Source organism: Sarcophilus harrisii, chromosome 2 (assembly GCF_902635505.1).
Source record: "Sarcophilus harrisii chromosome 2, mSarHar1.11, whole genome shotgun sequence".
Taxonomy (NCBI): Eukaryota; Metazoa; Chordata; class Mammalia; order Dasyuromorphia; family Dasyuridae; genus Sarcophilus; species Sarcophilus harrisii.
The window spans coordinates 147,049,262-147,069,340 of NC_045427.1; the positions used below are offsets into that span (position 1 = coordinate 147,049,262).

The 20,079-nt window shown below is 34.4% G+C and overlaps 1 pseudogene; it reads right to left on the bottom strand.

The window, feature by feature from the left end:
• Nucleotides 1–337: 337 nt before the first annotated feature.
• On the bottom strand, nt 338–1,262 carry LOC100916772 (annotated as a pseudogene).
• Between the last annotated feature and the right edge of the window lie 18,817 nt (nt 1,263–20,079).

Here is a 20,079-nt window from a genome sequence, read left to right on the forward strand (position 1 = left end):
ATGATATTATGGACTAAACAAAAAAGGCAGGGGAATGACAGTAACAAAAAAGATTCATCACTGAATATTGTGATGGGACTGCAGCAGTCTTATATTTGAAACTCAAGGGATGCAATTGTGATCCAAAGCAGCTAAATCTACAGGTCCAAAATATGAATTACATATTATAAACTGTCACATTCACTCTGAAGTACATTCATCTCCTTCAGCATCCCAAAGATTAAGTACATGTTCTGCTAAGCTATATAATAAAGTAGCAAAAATGCTATACCACTGACATCACAGGACACTTGCCTATAAAACTAGACATCTGATGCTGGGTTCTTGCTTCATTTCCTTATAGATCATCTTCATCAGGGAGTGCAGTTATCTCAGTTCATACTGTGCTGCAAATGGTGGATCCATAACAACCTGTAGAGGTGCAAGAGCAGGCATGGCAATAAACTCCAAATAAGGGTCTCCAATAAATTTTCTAGAAAGCCAAGGACTTCTCAAAGTTGTAGTTACTTTTGGCTAAAATATCATAGTATTGGAGATTTTTCTTCCTGTGGAAAACAATTAATTTCGCCTTGATTTTTTTATCCTTAATGTCCACTTTGTTACCACACAACACTGTAGGGCTATTTTCACATGCTTGTACCAGATCTCTATGCCAGTGAGGTACATTCTTGAAAGTAACTCGATGTTACATTAAACATTGTAATGGCACACCGACCTTGGAGCAATAATCATCTCTCAGACTACCAAATTTCTCTTGGCAAGCTGTATCATATGTTGAATTTAATAGTTATTAAATATTAATAGTTGTCTCTGTTAGTATAGCACACCAGAGGATGAACCTCAACACTCAAGACAGCTATATACTTCTCATATTCACAAGTCAAGTGACATTTTACAAATATTATTTTTCCAGCACTCCATCACTAATACAAGTTTGAACTGCACTTGAAGTTCTCCTTGAGTGGCCTTCATGATTGTTCTTCTAGAATCATCTCCATCTCTGCTTGACTGGACAATGGTAAACAGATTTTTTTAAAGAAAATAGGACAATTCATTTGTACCAGACCTATGGAATCATAAGACAAAGATACATTTGCCTGTTGTTTTAACTACCACTTTTAAATATTTCTGAGATTATGGTTTGCTAAATCCTTTCTCTTGTCCTCATCTCTGAAGAAATCTGTATATCAAAAGTATTCTACTAATACAAATTATCAGAAAACATTATAAAATGTATAGACTAATCATCTTTTCTTCTTCTTGTTCCTGTTCTTCTTATTCCTCTTGTTCTTCTTCTTATGTTCTTGTTCTTATTTTTCTTGTTCTTTTTATTCTTCTTCTTCTTGTTCTTCTTTTTGTTCTTCTTGTTCTTGTCCTTTTTGTTCTTCGTGTTCTTGTTCTTCTTTTTGTTCTTCTTCATCTTCTTTTTCACTCTTTTTTCTCCTCACCCATTTCATTATTTGATATCTATCTTTAATTATTCTTTCTCCTTGATTTTCATTTCTGTATTGACCTCTCTTTCACTCTCTCTCTCTCTCTCCTCCTTTCTCTCCCTCTCTCTCCTTTCTACCCCCTTTTCTCCCTATCTCCCCTTTTTCTTACTCTCTTCCCTCTCTCTCCCCCCTTTCCATTATTTTCCTTTCCTTCTCACTCTCCCTCTCTCTCTCCCCCTCCTCCCTCCCTTTTGCACTCGATAGGGCATAGCTGCTGACTTTGTACCAGAAGGAAACTCAATAACTATAATTATAGTACATAAGGAGGGAGCAATTAATTTAACTTAGAGAAAAGTCTAATAAAACATTTTAAAAAGAAATCAATCACTGCTTTCAAGGTCATAGAGTAACACTACTATTAGGATTGTAGCCATGGGAAATCATATAATGTTTTAACAAATAAAAATCAGTCAAATAAAAACATAATTTAGATAAAGAGGGGAAGGGGAAATTGTATAAAGAAACTAACATGGATGCAAAAGAAACTTGTCAACTATTTGAGTGTTTTTTAAAAGAAGACATGAGCAAGAGCAGATAATGTGGAAAAAAAAGAAACCAGACATAAAAAGTAAGGCACAGCCCTGGAAGATTAACTTTTGGGAGTATCAACATTATACCAAAATGTGATTGCCTGCAAATTAAAAAGACAAAAGCAGGACTTTTTTGTATTTATATTGGAAGCAAGAGGGAGAGCAAGGAAAGGATAGGACTACTGCTTGGGGTTGATGGGACAATAATGACAGATCACAGAATGATAAATTTAGAGCTGGAAGGGACCACTGGACTCATCTAGTCTAATTTCCTCATTTTATGGATGATAAAACTGAGGCTCAAGGGCTGGTTTTCAATAGAATGCTTTTAACAATAGTGACTGCTCTAATTTATTAATAATTTCATTCTTTATGCCTAGGTCATGAACCCATTTTGACCTTATCTTGGTGTACGGTGTTAAGTATGGATCAATGCCTAGTTTCTTCCATATTAGTTTCCAATTTTCCCAGCAATTTTTATCAAACAGTAAGTTCTTATCCCAAAAGCTGGGATTTTGGGTTTGTCAAAGACTAGGTTGCTATATTTGCTGACCATTTTATCCCTTGAACCTAATCTATTCCACTGATCAACTAATCTATTCCTTAGCCAATACCAAATAGTTTTGGTAACTGCTGCTCTATAATATAATTTTAGATCTGGTACAGCTAAGCCACCTTCATTTGATTTTTTTTTCATTAATTCCCTTGAAATTCTTGACCTTTTGTTTTTCCATATGAACTTTGTTGTTATTTTTTCTAGGTCATTAAAATAGTTTTTTGGGACTCTGATTGGTATAGCACTAAATAAATAGATTAGTTTAGGTAATACTGGGATTATATCCCAAAGAGATTATAAAGAAGGGAAAGGGACCTGTATGTGCACGAATGTTTGTGGCAGCCCTTTTTGTAGTGGCTAAAAACTGGAAACTGAATGGATGTCCATCAGTTGGAGAATGGCTGAATAAATTGTGGTATATGAATATTATGGAATATTACTGTTTTGTAAGAAATGACCAACAGGATGATTTCAGAAAGGCCTGGAGAGACTTACACGAACTGATGCTGAGTGAAATGAGCAGGACCAGGAGATCATTATATACTTCACCAACAATACTATATGATGACCAGTTCTGATGGACCAGGCCATCCTCAGCAACGAGATCAACCAAATCATTTCCAATGGAGCAGTAATGAACTGAACCAGCTATGCCCAGTAAAAGAACTCTGGGAGGATGACTAAAAACCATTACATTGAATTCCCAATCCCTATATTTATGCACACCTGCATTTTTGATTTCCTTCACAAACTAATTGTACAATATTTCAGAGTCTGATTCTTTTTGTACAGAAAAATAACGTTTTGGTCATGTATACTTATTGTGTATCTAATTTATATTTTAATATATTTAACATCTACTGGTCATCCTGACATCTAGGGGAGGGGGTGGGGGGGTAAGAGGTGAAAAATTGGAACAAGAGATTTGGCAGTTGTTAATGCTGTAAAGTTACCCATGCATATATCCTGTAAATAAAAGGCTATTAAATTTAAAAAAAAAAAAAAAAACAATAGTGACTGCTCAACAACTTGTAAAATTCTGACTTAGAAAAATGGTAGGAAAACTATTTTGCTTCTTTTTCCTCTGGCAAGAATAATATTTTGAAAGAGAATTTTTTAAATGGGTGACTATATTTTGTCTGGTGAAAACCAAGATTTAAAGATTTAAAGAGAACTCCCAGTTAATTCAAGTCAACAAACTAAGATGAACTAATTCTTAGGGTACCAAAGAAGAATTCCTTAATGGGTTCATATCATTTTAAAGGAATAGCTCTGGCATGTTTTTCAACTTTTTTGATTCTATAAAGCTGAGAGGGATAACTGATATATGGGATGACAGAGGATATGGAATCCTCTTAGAATAGAACAATGAACTGAATGAAATTAGATGAAATTTATTTTGGTTTTATTCTGAACTTAATACAAAAAGAAAATAACAATTTCCATATATAAAAAATTACACCAGAAGGGGATGGTTTATAGAACTGTGAATTTCTATTCAACACCACTTGTTTTCATAAAAAAACATAAAGCCTTTAATTTTCATCTGTGCTTCTTTATAAACTATCTTCTATACTCTTCTCTATACTTTAAAAATGTTTCCATAATTTTTTCCTAATATACTTTCATACTCTTGCCTGAATAAATGTTTCAAATTTTAAGTTTCCTTTAGTTTGTGTAGTTTGGGAAAGAACACTTATAAATGATGCCTCAGACAGAGGAAGAAATTTGAACCTGGAGTTGAGGATTTTAAGCTGTTCTATTTAATATCTACACAACATGGGCCAAGTTATTTAATCTCTAGGGGTTTCTATGATTAGGTTCAATTAAGTGACTTCAGAGTTCCCTTCTAGATCTAAATCTATATTCCTATGAAAATACCTAGGATGGTTAGATAATTGAAGAACATATTATGAGTTGAAAGAACTAGTGATGCTTAGAAGTCAAATGAGTAATTTTTGTAAAGTGCTTTGTAAGTCCTAAACAGTTAACTATAAATGTCAGCTATGTTTAGGCTAGTTAAGAGAAACCTTAGTAATAATATGAGATATGTTGAAAAATTCAAAACTTCCATAAAGGTATATTAGACTTATTCTGCTTGGATCCAGGAATCTAGAATTAACAGAGAAAGGAAGAGAAATGAACATTATTATAGTACATATTATGTTCCAAGCATTATGCCAGCCTCTTTTTTTATAAATGGTATCTCATTTGATCTTCATAACTCTGAGAGTTTAGTGCTATTATTTTCCTTATTTTGCCATTGAGGAAACTGAGGCAAACAAAGGTTAAATAAGTCATATAAGTAGTAAGTATCTGAGGCCAGATTTGAGCTAAGGTCTTGTTGACTCCAGGTTCAGTATTCTATCCATTATACTACCAAATGTAATAGGTACATTTTCCAGAAAAATGGATATTCTCACTGTTTCCAAGTATTTTCTCTTACCAATCCATCTTCCACATAATCACCAAAATATTTTTCCCAATGCCTACATTAAAAAAAAAAATTAATAGCTTTTTATTTACAAGTTCTATGCATGGGTAATTTTATAGCATTGACAATTGCCAAACCTTTTGTTTCAATTTTTCCCTTCCTTCCCCCCACCCCCTCCCCTAGATGTCAGGATGACCAATATATGTTAAATATATTAAAGTATAAATTAAATACAAAATAAGTATACATGTACAAACCGTTATTTTGCTGTACAAAAAGAATTGGACTCAAATATTGTATAATTAGCCTGTGAAGGAAATCCAAAATGCAGGTGGACAAAAATATAGGGATTGGGAATTCAATGTAATGGTTCTTAGTCATCTCCCAGAGTTCTTTTGCTGGGTGTAGCTGGTTCAGTTCATTACTGCTCCATTAGAACTGATTTGGTTCATCTCATTGTTGAAGATGGCCAGGTTCATCAGAATTGATCATAATATAGTATTGTTGTTGAAGTATATAATGATCTCCTGGCTCTGCTCATTTCAGCATCAGTTTGTGTAAGTCTCTCCAGCCCTTTCTGAAATCATCCTGTTGGTCATTTCTTACCAAACAATAATATTCTATAATATTCATATACCACAATTTATTCAGCCATTCTCCAACTGAGGGGTATCCATTCAGTTTCCAGTTTCTGGCCACTACAAAGAGGGCTGCCACAAACATTCTTGCACAGAATCCTTTCCCTTCTTTAAGATCTCTTTGGGATATAAGCCCAGTAGTAACACTTCTGGGTCAAAGGGTATGCACAGTTTGATAACTTTTTGAGCATAGTTCTAAATTGCTCTCCAGAATGGCTGGATGTATTCACAATTCCACCAACAATGTATTAGTGTCCCTGTTTTCCCACATCCCCTCCAATATTCTGCATTATCTTTCCCTGTCATTCTAGCCAGTCTGACAGGTGTGTAGTGGTATCTCAGAGTTGGCTTATTTTGTATTTCTTTGATTAATAATGACTTGAAGCCCAATGCCTATATTTGACTATTTGATTGCCCTACTCTAAAATCTGTAGTAACTCCTCATTTCTCCGGGACAAAATCTCAGATTTGCAAGTAAAGCCCTCAACATCCTATCTGGAACCTAACTTTCTAGCTTTGTTTCATATTTCCCCTTAAATGTATTTTCCAGCAAAATTGCATTACTTGCTGTTTTCTAAACTCAAGAATTCCATTTTTTATCTCTGTCTCATTTGAGAGACTGTCTCCTTTTCCAGGAATGACTCCCCTCCTTATTCACCTTTCAGTAGTCTTATATTCCTTTAAAGTTCATTTCAATTGGATCCAAGACCACAAAATTTAAGTGCCAACTAACAACAAACTCACCCCTGATTTCAAATAATTTATGTGGTAAAGGAGTGAAATATAAGGGGTGGTAGGGCTCAGGCAATGAATATATATGAGCAAGTAAATACAAAGGATTTTTTGTTTGTTTTCTTTTGAATTTTCACTTAGATATTTAGTTTCATCAGTATAGGGAACTCTGGAAATTCCCTCCACTTATAAAGATTGGCAAGTCAGATGATATTACAGTAAATGGATAATTTATTCCCAATTCCTCAAAACTTTTGGAATGGCCCTGAGATTCACACTTTCTTCTAGTTGTGGTTCTACATCTGACTGAGAGATATGGTTTCTTTAATAAAAATATATTAAGCAACTTCCTGTTAAAAGCAGTGCTAAAATAGTAAAAATAGATCAAAAAAGTCCACAAGAGATAAAAATAGCCTGCAAGAATATTCCCTGGGCATCTCAGGAGTTCCCCACTACAATGGAAAATTTCTTTTTATGTATTCCCTGCTTAAAGAATCCACAATAATGTCTCAGATCAACCTACCTGGGAATTGCTCCAGTCCTGTTAAAGGGAGCCTTGGGCCACAAGAGCCCTGATTGGTACTCCAAAATATTGGGCTTAACTTAATCTGGTCCTATTCCATTAGAATTTAGGTCCCCCATAGACATCCATGGAAAGGTTAAGCTACTTTGGTGATTCCTAAATCAATAATTCCTTTTCCATTGAACCAGCATTATCTCAATGGCTGATTGGTTTCTTAGTAGAAGCAGATCACTTCTCATTCCTCAAAAAATAGGGTGACATTCATTTTTCTCTCAGGATCAGGAAATTATTTTCTTTCTCTTAAAAGATCTAATAGTTGCATTCTTAAATTTTGGAGCTCTTGAATTTGCTAAGACCCATGAGGCAGCCATTAAGGCTGGGAGTCCTCAGTGGGCATACACATCTTTACTTCTGCCCCGAACTTCCATAGGAACTGTGGTCTTACCTTTACCATCTTTTGAGCTGGAGAAGATTGCTCCAAGTATCTGTTCTCTTAGACTGAGTGCACATAAAACAACTATATGTTTCTGAAGGAATTATCTCTATGTCTCAGGTGCTACTATGCTAAGGAATTCTGATGTGTTTAGAAGTTATGAAATCTTTTCAAATAGGGAATAAGAAAATCTCTTTTGACCATGCTCTTCATCAAATCTCTCAATGTTCCATCTGCTACCGTCTTTAAAGCTGAAAAAGTCCACTCTCAGGTTTCTCTTCTTTGACTGGGTAAGAGGATATGTACCTCTGCCATTTGCTTCTGTTCTAAGGCAACCATTTCATATCCTGATCAGAAAAAAAGGCTTTCTTCTTCCAAGGATAAGGTCCTCTTACTGCTGACTAGTCTAGCTCTAAAAGGTAAAAATGAAGATCAAGAATAGAAATCTCCCAATATTCAGTATTAGAGTTTTGGATGCACACAGGTTTTTGAATGAGAGAATGAGAGAACTCCTAAGTGGACAAGAAGTAATCAGATATGTAAAAAGAAAACCAGAGACAGAATCAGAGAGACAGAACATTATCATGGAGGCCAGAAAAAGGAAGAAGATGAATTCTAGGAGGATATTATGATAATGTTAAATAGATAAAAATCTATAAGAATGAAGCCTGAGGGGGGGAAGTCATTGAATTCAACAAATAAGAGATTGTTGATTATAGGATATAAAAAAAAAATGCAACATCATTTTTATACATTACCAACAAAGCCCAACAAAAAAAGAGAGAAATTTCGTTTCAAATAATGGCAGAAAACACTTGGGAATATATCTGCGAAGATAAACCAGGAACTATATGAACACAATTATAAAACGCTTTTTGCATGAATAAAGCTAAATCTAAACTACTGAAGAAATATTAATTGCTCATGGGTAGACTCAGTCAATATAAGAAAAAATGAAAAATTTACCTATATTATCTACTTATTGCCATACCAATTAAAACAACAAAAATTATTTTATAGAGCTAGAAAAAATGATTTTAAAAATCCACCTGGAAGTGAATTGAACTAATCAATGAAAAAAAAAAATATGAAGGAAGGCGACCTAACAATACTACATCTCAAACTGTCTTATGAAACAGTAATCATTGAAACCATTTAGTATTAGCTAAGGAATAGAATGGCAAATAATTACAATGGATTAGGTATCTAAAACTCACTAGTAAATCACCATAGTAATCTAGTATTTGATAAATGCAAATATCTAATCTTTGGAAAAAAGAATCGACTATTTGAAAAAAAAATTGCTGGAAAAGAAAAACCTGGAAAATCATTTGGCAAAAACTAAAGCTAGATCAACATTTCACACCATATAACAAGATTAGATCAAAACGAGTAATGATTTAGAAAAGAAAGGTGATTTCATGAGAGATTAGGGGAGTATGGAATACTTTATTTACCTATGATAAGGGAAGAATTTATGACCAAATAAGAGATAAAAAACATCATGAGATATAAAGCAGATAATTTTAAAAGTTATTTTTTTTTCTACAAAGAAAACTAATGCTTCCAAAATTAGAAGAAATGCAGCAAACTGGGGTTTGGGGGGGGTAGTATTTTCAGCAAATTCCTCTGATAAAGGTCTCACTTCTCAAATTTATAGAAAACTGAGCCAATATGTAAAAAATATAACTCATTTCCTAATTGATAAATGCTCAAAGAATATGAATAGGTAGCTTTCAGAAGAAGAAATCAGTTATCTACAGTCATATTAAAATACTTTAAATCATTATTGATTTCAGAAATATAAACTAAAATAATTCTGAGGTATCATCTCATACCTATCAGATTATTTAAGATCATAGAAATGAAAAATGATAAATGTGGGAAAGGGTATAAAAATTTAAAACTAATGAATACTTGGTGAAGTTGTACATTGATCAACAATTTTGAAGAGCAATTTGGAATTATTCCCAAAGGGTTATAAAACTGTGCATACATATTACTCAATAATAATACTGCTGTTAAGTTTATATCCCAAAGAGATCAAAGAAAAGAAAATGATTCTATGTGAATATACACATATATATTTTTTCAGGTTTTTTTTTTTGTAGTGACAAAAAATTAGAAGTTTAAGGGATGTCCTTTAATTAGGGAGTGGCTGAACAAATTGTGACATAATTGTGATGAAATTCTATTATAGTATAAGAAATAATAAGCAGAATGATTTCAGAATCATCCTGGAAGACTTACATGAATTAATACAAGTAAAGTAAACAGAGGCAAGAGATCATTGTATACAATAATAGCAATATTGTATGATGATCCACTGTGAATGACTTAGCTACTGTCAGCAGTAGGATGTATGAAAAATGTTATCCATCTCCAGAGAGAGAACTGATAGAACCTGAATGCAGATCAAAGCATACTTTTAAAACTTTATTTTTCTTTTTTTTCTCTTGTTAATTTTTTGATATGTGTTCTCTTTTATAACATGGCTAATATGAATTGCATGATTGCATGCACATGGATAATCTATATCAAAGTGCTTGCTTTCTCAGGGAGGAGGAAGAAAAGGAAAATTTAAATTATAAAGTTATAAAAATTATATAAAACAAATGTTTTTATTTAATTAGGGAAAATATAGAAACATTACTTTTTAAAAGAGAGAGTATTTATAACCATGGAGAGAACAGTTTCATTGAGTGATAGAATTAGAAGATGGATTACAAGTAATTGAATAATCACTTTTAGTAAAAGAGTTGAGGCTGGGCATTTGGCATTTCTAGGCATTTGGCTAAGAGAAGGGGAAAATTATAGCACAATAGTTTGAAGAAACAACAGTTTTTGAAAGTTTTTTGTTTGCTTGCTTATTTTACTTTAAAGATGGAAAAGACAAGAGCACACTTGTAGGTGTCTAGGAATGAGCAGATAAGGCAAAACTAAAAATTAGAACATAGGAGAGAATTTTGAAGGGAGAAACTTTCAGACAAGACCAGAAAAGAATGAATCAAGCGCAAAAGTATAGGGATTAGAATTAGAAAGGGGTGGGGGGAAACACATATATCTTCCCACATTAAACTGTGAGCTCCTTGAGTGAAGGGAATGTCTTTTGCCTTTCTTTGTATCTCTAGCATTTAGTGTGGTACCTGACACATTGAAGTTGATAAATAAATATCTATTGATTCTAATTCTGACTCTATGTGTGACCCTTGGCAAATTTTTTAATCTTTCAGATCCTTAATTTCTTAATTTATAGAATGAGGAGCTTGGACTAAAGGATTTCTAGGGTCCTTTGAAACTATTGATCATTGATCTTAAGGTCTTATAGTTTTCTGGATCTGGAATTATCTAAGTGATAAAGACTTCCTATGCTAGGGAACTATGTTAGGTAGATAAGCTAAAGGTATAATGTACTTAGTGGTTATCACAAATATCCTACTACTTCTTTGTTTATTATATACAAATGTTGAACTTGGTAAGTGGAAGATTAAGTATCAACCAAAGCAAAAAGTTTCCTTCCCCTTCTTCAACATCTGCAGAGTTGAAGGTCCACTTTACTGCCTTCTGTTTTTGTCAACTGGCATCTTCTAGCCATTGTCCTCTCCTGAATATTCAATGTACCAATTTTATTTGATCCCAGAAAGGGAAGCTAAAAATACTTTCTTATCTGGCTCTGGTTTATAATTCCCAGTTCAGAGCTCTAACTGTGAAATGTCAGTACTTGGAATTCTTTTTCCTGAAGCTTATCATCTCAATTCACAGATGAACTGACTGTGTATACTCAGAAGAGCAAAGCCTTTGTGTCACTTCCTAGCAATGACCCACCCTTTCTCCTTGGGATGTCTCCCATCCAGCCCTTCCCTCCCACTGCTACACTAAAGCCAAAGCCACTAACACTATTTTCAGACTAAAACCTCATATGAACCCTGATATCCTTCTTTATCTTTGACTTTAGGGGTGGGTATCCTTTCCCTATGAGAATACTCCCTACCGGTCTCAGTAGACACACCTGAATTGTTACCCAATTTATTCTCATACACTGGCTAAAAATAGCCAGATTACTCCAGGTATCACCTGAAATTTTCCTAAATCTGATTGGAAAAGGGGAAAATCAGGATTCAGAATCCAGGGACTCAAATAAACTGGATTAAGTGGAGAATAACTAACAGAATATGATTGTTCTTGTGATGAAATCAGTTTCAATAGATTTATAAGTATGTTCAGTGCCAAGACAAAATGGGAAAGTTCTTGGATAAAGTGCAAGTGCAAGTGCAAGTATATGCATAGATCTGGAGCATTTGTGTGTCTTAGGAGTTAAGTCCTAACTGTGATTTCATTGAAAAGAATCATAAAATAAAAAAGTAAAAGTCATAGAAGTTAGTCTACCCATCATAGCCAGTAGAAAGTTCGGAGTTGGTAAGAGTGATAGTCAGGAAGAGAGGTGTTCAAATTTGGCTTTAGACACTTATTAGCTGTGTGATTCTGGGCAAATTGCTTAAATTCTGTTTATCTCCCAGAGAAGGAAGTGACATACCACTCCAGTATCTTTGCCAAAACCCACAGACAATATAGTCCACAGGTCATGAAGAATTGGACATCATGCACTCAATTCAACAAACATTTATTGAGCGTCTGATTTTTTTTTCCTTGCAAGGGATCATTTGTTCTTAGGAGAATTGTAGCACTGCCTTTGGCTTTTTAAAAGATCAAGTCACTATCCTTATCTTTATCCTGAGTTCCTTTGCCTTGAGGAGTAGAACAATGAAGAAATAACAAAGAGAAAATTATCTATGCAATTCAACATTTTTTGATCTAGTTCAAAATCTTACCCAGGCCACATATAATTTCAAAAATGATTTCAATTTGAATGAATCATGGGGATAGGAGTGGCTGTTAATAATTCATCTGACAAATCAGTTGATTTAAGGAGCAGGAAATTAACTCAACTGTGGAAAGTGCAATCTGAAAGGTCAGAGTTGAATGGACCATAAAAAATGATTCATGACCTCCCACTAAAATTATCTCATCTAAGAATGTGAAATTGAGTTGAATCAATTTTTTTTAAGACAAAACTGAATTTTTGCAAGAATTAGGTATCGTTGCCAATACTACAATGGTGTATATAGAATTGTCTATCAGAGAGCTTTTTGTACTGTCAAGAAGAAAATGACCAAATGATAGAACTAAATGACAAAAAAGCATAATTATTATGATGTATTGTTATCATTTGATGATAATAAGATATTTAGTTAGGTATTTCAATGAACGTGTTTGCTCATCTATAAAATGGGCATAAAAATATCACCTGCCTCCAGGATTATTGTGAGGATCAAATGACATAACTAATCTAATGATCTTTGCAAATCTTAAACCTCTATATAAATGCTATTTATTATTATTATTAAATGTTAGCTATAAACAACTACAAGATTCAGGTCTTGCAACTTTTGATTCACGAGTTAGTAGTACATTATAGTATTATTTCAATAAAACATATTTGGAGAACACTTTTCAAGCAGCACTAGCTCAACCCGCTTAGCAAACACCCCTCTCCATTTACATCTTGCTGATCAGTGAATTTTAACTCATTCGGAAATTGGGAATCTTAACCCAACTTGGGAGAGAGATTTTCATGAGGAATGAGCAAATTAAACATTGCTTAGTATTTGAACTCAACCTTAGCTGTTTTTAAAAATTTGGACAGCTCTCTGACTCATTATTTTTCATCTTTGTCCTTCTTGATTGATTTTAGTCCAAACAAAAATAAGGGCACAAGTAGTCTTCAATTGTTTGCCAACACACTTTTAATTTCTTTTTTTTTTTTTAATAATTAAGAGTTTAAGAGGATTATGCAATCCAAGTGAAGTTCAACCAATCACCCAATATCATAAAATGATGTCATCTTAAAACAAGGTGTAAAAGAGTATTCAGTATCTTAAACATGTTCTGCTAGCTTAGAAATCTTCACTGTCTCTCTATTGTCTCAAGGATTAAATGTGATAAGGCAAACAAGGCCATTTTTTGGCCTCAATTTTTATCAAGCTGTTAATTATTGAAAGGGAATTGCCTCAGACAAATTGAGATCTGGGAAAGACAGCTTAAAAAGATCAAGATCTCCCAGTGCATCCAGGCCTTCACCAGTTATCTATGTTTTGTCTACTGGGCTCAGATGATTCTGGAGGAAAAAGTGAAGTTCACTTACATCCAAATTACTTGCAAGTCAAGACATCCTCCTCATGTCATTGATCCTCTTCAAGAATGAAGGATTAATAACAACAAATAAACAACAACAGTATTTAATACACAATCCTCAGCCTAGCATTTAAAATCTTCCTCAAAAAATGCTGTCATCTACCCTTTTGAGTACTTTCTTATGATATTTTGATTGCTGAAACCTTAGAAAGTATCTTGAGGTTTACAGGCTAAGATCATGTCTGAAACCCCAAATACCTTGGCTCTCATAGATTGACCAACAAGAGGTGCTTGGTTAAGTCCAAATTGGGATATTTTGGGGCCCTGTTTGACTCAGAGTAAATAGCTATTGTTTCAGTTTTGACCAGAAATTCTGAGGGTCTTCCCTTCCCAAAATAAGTTTTGGTTTTGACTAGGCAAAATTTTCTTCCTAATTTCTTACCCCCAGCCCCTTAATCACTGTTTGGGTATTGCCTCAGTCAAACTGAGACCTGTTAAAGACCTTACATTAAAAAGTCCAAGGTCTTCAAGTGCCTCCAGGGTCATCTGTTGTCTTGGTCTCTATCTTGCCACTGGACCAAAATGGCTCCAGAGGAGAAAGTGAGGTTGGAAGTTTTGCATAACCCTACCATTGAGAAAATAATAGAATAAAGCTTATATTTAGATTTTCATAGATATGAGGAAAAATGTTTCTAGCTCTTATAATAATTACAATTCTTAGTACTCCAAAAACACTTTAAATTCATTATCTAAAATGATCTTCAACAGTCCTGTGAGGTAGGTGTTGTGATTATCCCCAATTTATAGATGATGAAACTCAGATTGGGAATGATTAAATGACTTGTCTGGGGTCACATAGATAATATATATATTTGAAGTAGGATTTCAGTATGTGTCTTCTTGACTCCAAAGTCAATATTTTATATATTATGTTGTGGCAAATTTCTACAGGAACTTAAAAGAACATGTATTAAATGAAGAGAAGAAAGCATTTATTTCATCTCAGGGGCAGTGAAGTACAATGGATTTAACAAGTATTAAAAACAATTGTTTTTCTTGAAAAAGTTCTACTTTTTCATGTCCATGGTTTAGATTGCCCTCAATAGGGAATTAAATTTTAAGTTGTCATTAGAATAATTCTTGCTTATAGTAGAATCTTGCAACATTAAGTCTATACTTGGAGTGTTACCCTATATTTTAAATTTTTTCAGAAAAGGACAATATCATTTGGAGCTTCAGGACAGGAAAAACTCATTCCAATTGTAGATAACTACACTATCTGAATAATGTGGCAATAGTATGATCAAAATGCTGGTCTTTTGCTCTCTCTTTCTCTTCTGGTGTTTGATGCTTAGTCTTCCAACTGTAAAGGACAAAGATGAGCAATACTATTCTTTCTCTCTGAGAGTCATATTATTTCAGAAATTCCCTTTCTCTGGATAAAGAAGCCAGCAACATACCAAAACTCTTAAACTTTCAATAACTTGTCAAGCAACTCCCAAGGTTGGTGCTACCCTGTAAATCCCCCTTCTGATCAGAAGGCCAGATTCCAGGATCCCACTGTATAGGAAATCCCCATCTAACTAAAAGGCAAAAGATCAGGGACAACAGTGTCCAGGAAGTCTTATCTTAGGTCATGTGGTCTTCCTCTACCATGTGTTATCTCTAAAGCTTCCACTAACAGCCCCCCAGGAGCAAGATGAGGGAAGAGTGAACCCATTTTTAATCCTGCTACCATATCTCATGACTTTCAAAGAAAAGCAGGGGGGAAAAAAAAAATAAGGTTCAAAACAGTCTATTGATTCAATTTTTTTTAGGCCAGGACAAAGATGAGCCTTCCCATGAGAGTTAGTCAACCAATTCATATCAATTGCAGTAGCCATCAATAAAGCACATTCTTCTGGAGGAGCATTACCAATATCTTTTATAGGAATAAAAATCCTGAGCAAAGTCTAATAGTTCTATAAACCAATTAAACTATAGGGGAGCTTCCCTAATAACTCCTTACATCAACAATCCTACATTTTATATTACATTCTCAAAAGATTGTTTAAACTGTTTCATTACTGCTCCATTTATCCTTGAAATTATTTTCTATCATTTTATACATATTTTGCAATTTGTAGCTATCTATCTATCTATCTAATGTCTTTTTGGCTTTTGCTTTAAAAAATTAACCAGCATTTATCAAGTTCCTAATATGTGCCAGGCACTCTGTTTAGTGCTTTACAAATATCTCATTCATTCTTCGCAACCATCTTAATACATAGATGCAGTTCTTTCTCCTATTTTACAGGTGAGAAGGACACAGACAGATGTTAGCTGATTTATCCAGTCATTTAGCTAATAAGGGTCTGAGATGAGATTTGAACTTAGATGTTTTGTGATTCCAAGTTCAGAGTTCTATGAACCAAACTGATTTCCTGCATATTCCTGGAGAGCAGGTATAGCTTTCTTTCTTTCTTTCTTTTTTTTTTTTTGTATGCATTCCCAGCTCCTTGTGCAATGCCTTGTGCATACAAGGCAATAGACATTCAATTAATGTTTATTGAGTTGAATTACATCATAATGAAAAGTTGTAGGGGAAGCCATGATTAGCCCACTCCCAAAACGTTCTTAGATAGCTCAGTCTTTAGGCAGTTAGGTAGCACAGAAGATAGAATGCTGGGTCTCGAATGAGGAAGTCCTTCCATACTGAGTTTAAATCGGGTCTCAGGCACTTAACAATTTCATTATCCTGAGCAAGTCATTTGACCCTGTTTGTCTCAATTTGCTCATCTATAAAATGAGCTGAAGATGGAAATGGCAAACTACTCCAGTATCTTTGCCAAGAAAACCCCAAATGGGGTCATAGGGCATCAGATACAATTGAAATAATCCTTTAAGAGTCAATCTGCACCCTTCTTTTATTTTTGAACATGTTTTTAAAAATGTACTCTTAATCATATAAGTGTAGCTCCCTTTCCACCTCTGCCCTTATCTAAAGGTATAGTCAGCTAGAGTTTCATAACAAAGTTTGGAATGGGATTGCTTCCAGATACATCTAGATTGCATGATGGTGGCCCTTCCCAACTCCTTGCTTTAGAGAAAGCACAATGAAAGTCCTAATGACTCAGATTTGTAGGTAAGGTAACAAGGAAATTTCTGAACTGGCACTTTCAAGGAAATGCTAAAAAGTAGTCAACTCCACCCTGGATTTACTCTCCTAATGCACATTGAAATATTAGATGAGATTTCTAGAGGTAGCTATGTGCCACAATTGATGGAGCTCCGGATTTCCAGTCAGGAACACAAGTTTAAATCCAGCTTCAAATACTTACCAGTTTTGTGATTCTGGGCAAGTCATTTAACCAGTGCCTGTCTTGTAAGAATCAAATGGGATAATTATAAAGTGTTTAACACAGTATCTGGAACATAGTAAATGCTATACAAACATTAGCTATTAATTTTAAAAATTAAACCTAAGGGATTGGGGTTTCTATCACTTAAAAGCCCTTGTCTATATACTACCTAAGAATAATCAACCAGTTTGATGTCAGTGGGCTTTTCCAAAAAGACATTAACTGAGAAGGTATTATAGTAAAAAGGTAACTGGTGAGTATGCTCTCCCCTTACACATAAACAAAAAGCCTGCTAAGAATGTGCTCAAATTTAAAGTTAGGGCATACATGTGGCTAAAGTTTATGTCATATCTTTGGTCCTAAGCTTCCTTTTCTCCCATCATTAAATCCCCAACAAGTTTGCTTCAGGTTGAGGTATCATTAATGGACCTAAATTTCCTTGATCAGTCTAGCTGGCTCTTTATAAAGCAGCTTATCTCATTTGAAAGGAAAATTCATTTGTGGGCTGTATCAAGTAGGTCAGTTAACTCTAAAAGTGGCTCTTCACCAGACTTGGCTGCTGACACCATTAGCTGCTGGTTGGAAATATCTAATTACTATATACAGCATACATGTGAAATAACAAACTGAGGGAAAACTCTAGAATTAAGAGGAGTTGGGAAAGGCTTCTTAGAAAAGATAGGGTTTTAGATGAAACCTAAAGAAAGTCAGGAAATTCAGTAAGTGGGGCTGAAAAGGAAGGACATTCTAGTCATTCTAGGTATGAGGGATAGACAGGGGAAAAAAAAAAAGCCTCCAAAGCCAAGAGATGAACCACTTACTAGTAAGTAGACACAAGTTATTTAATAAAAGCATATGGTCTATTAGATCTGGGAAAAGCCTTATTTATCGTTTAATCCAAATCCTTTATTTAACAGATCAAGAAACTTGGGCGCAGAGAAATTTGGGTAATTAATGAAAGTCACAGAGATAGCAAATAGCAGAGTCAGGATTCAAGCTCAGATCTTTATCACCTCAAATTGTCAGAATCAAGGAAAGCTTAATGGAAGAGGTGGCCTATGAGTAGAGAGGTTTGCTCTGAAAATGCAATAAAGGAAAATTGATAGGTAAAAATAGGATTATCTTTGACTTATAGAAATTTACATTCAATCTCTCCAATATCTTCTTTTTTAGTTCAGTCAACTTGAGACACCATGTGTCATTGTGGTAATAGGAGATATGCTTGAGTTCTCATGAAAGGTGGATTTAATCAAATGTCTAATAAAGACAGGTAGACTGGGTTCAATTTGGAGATTTGGTAATCGCATCATGCTCACTCTCCCTCACGGGGTTCTCCTGAGCACATTGACTTTGACTTATTTCTAACTTTCTTCCAAGTGGGTTAAGTTCTCTTGTCAGCACCAAGTTATCCAAGAATATGGAACATAGAGGATTCATTACATAAAATTTTTAAAACAGAAAAAAGGATTTGTGCCTAAAACAATAAACAAAAAACTTTCCCCTTTGCTAGGGCTCACACAGTTATTTCAGACTCATTGCCAACCCCTGTGGTTAAGCACCCCACCTACTCTGACAGGTCTCAACAAGCAAACCTTGAGCGTTAATCAATACATAGCCAGCTCTATTGTTAGTCAACCTTGAATACCTTCACAATGCCTTATAAAAGGAGATATTTGGTAAGATGTCTAAACTAAAAGGTTCCTATCTTTAACAGGAAACTTGGGCATGAATTAGCCTAGAGTCTAATATAGAATTTTATTCTCCAGAGAGCAGAGGAAAATGGAAGGAAAAAAATAAAAATCTAAAAATGTACAGGAATTTAGAACATATTCATGACAGTGCCCATTCAAGATACTTTTTTGCTTCAAGATGTAAACTGTATGACTACTTTTGATGTTATCTAGCTTCTAGGGGACACAACAATGATTTTGTGGTACCCTGATTTTGGGGGGACTTCTGTTCTAACAACAAATCAGTAATCCTAAATCTTCTGACTTTGAAGTCTGCCTCAGGAAACTCCCACACCCAATCTGTCTAATTCTGAATAGACCACTCCTCAGTCAGATAGCTTCTGGACTCAGGTTAGTCTCACAGATCAAACTCCTGAGACAATAGTGAATAGACTACTCCTCAATTCATTGCTGACTGTCAGATAGATAATCTGTTGGTCAGTGATAACCAAATTACAAAGACCACTCCCCTGGCCATAGAATTAGCATGTCAATGATAGAAAGCTGGGTAAAGGGAACTCCTCTCTCTTATTACTTTACTAATTTCTTACCCTGCTTGTAATGGCATTACAATTATAATAAAACTTTGTCCTTTGATTAGGAAATGGGTTCAAGCCTGCAAATTCTTTTGAGACACTGGTCTGGGACTCCAAACTCTTGAGGTTTCCCCTTCCCAACCTCAGCACTTTTATCTCCATTTTACTCTAATATATACACCACCAAGAGGCTCCCCACTAAGTCTTTTTTTTTTTTTTTTTGTCATAGAAACATTGGAAGTAGTAGAAACACTACAAGGAAAAGAGGTAAACTACATTCTAACTACAACAGCGATGCTCATGTCATCATTACTTGTTTGTTGCTTGCTTTATACTGTTTTAGTTTTTACCTCATGATATGAAGAATAGTAAACTCTGGCACTGGAAGTATTAAGCAAAACCTAGATGAATTCTAGTTTCTGGCAGTATACTTTGAATGCCTTCAGAAGGAGATGGGTTGAGGCTACTTATAAAGTCCTTTTGAATTCTAAGTTTATCATTCTGTGACATCAAATATAGTTTTCATTGTCCTCTTTATTTCACTGTTTATTACCCATGTTTCATGGGCCTATCGTAAGATTTCACTGTCCTACTTTTACTGCTTTTTCTTTTTCATTCAATTTTACTTTTTTATTTTTTTTATTACATATTAACTAGAATAAACTTATTTTAATAGGCCTAAGGGAATTGGATAGAAGGTTCTCTAAATCCCTGGACTTCATAATTCTGTCTGTATCATAATCTATTAATATGTCTTAAATTAATGGTTTGGAGTTAAGAATAGCAGATATCTGAGCAGGGCTTTTTAAATGATGTACAAAGGGGTAAAACATGATTTTATAGCACATAGTGATAATCTATAAACTCAGGATTGTATAAAGAACCAAATATTTGTTTTGTTGAATGATACATGCCAAGAGCATAGGGCTTAAAAGGTATAA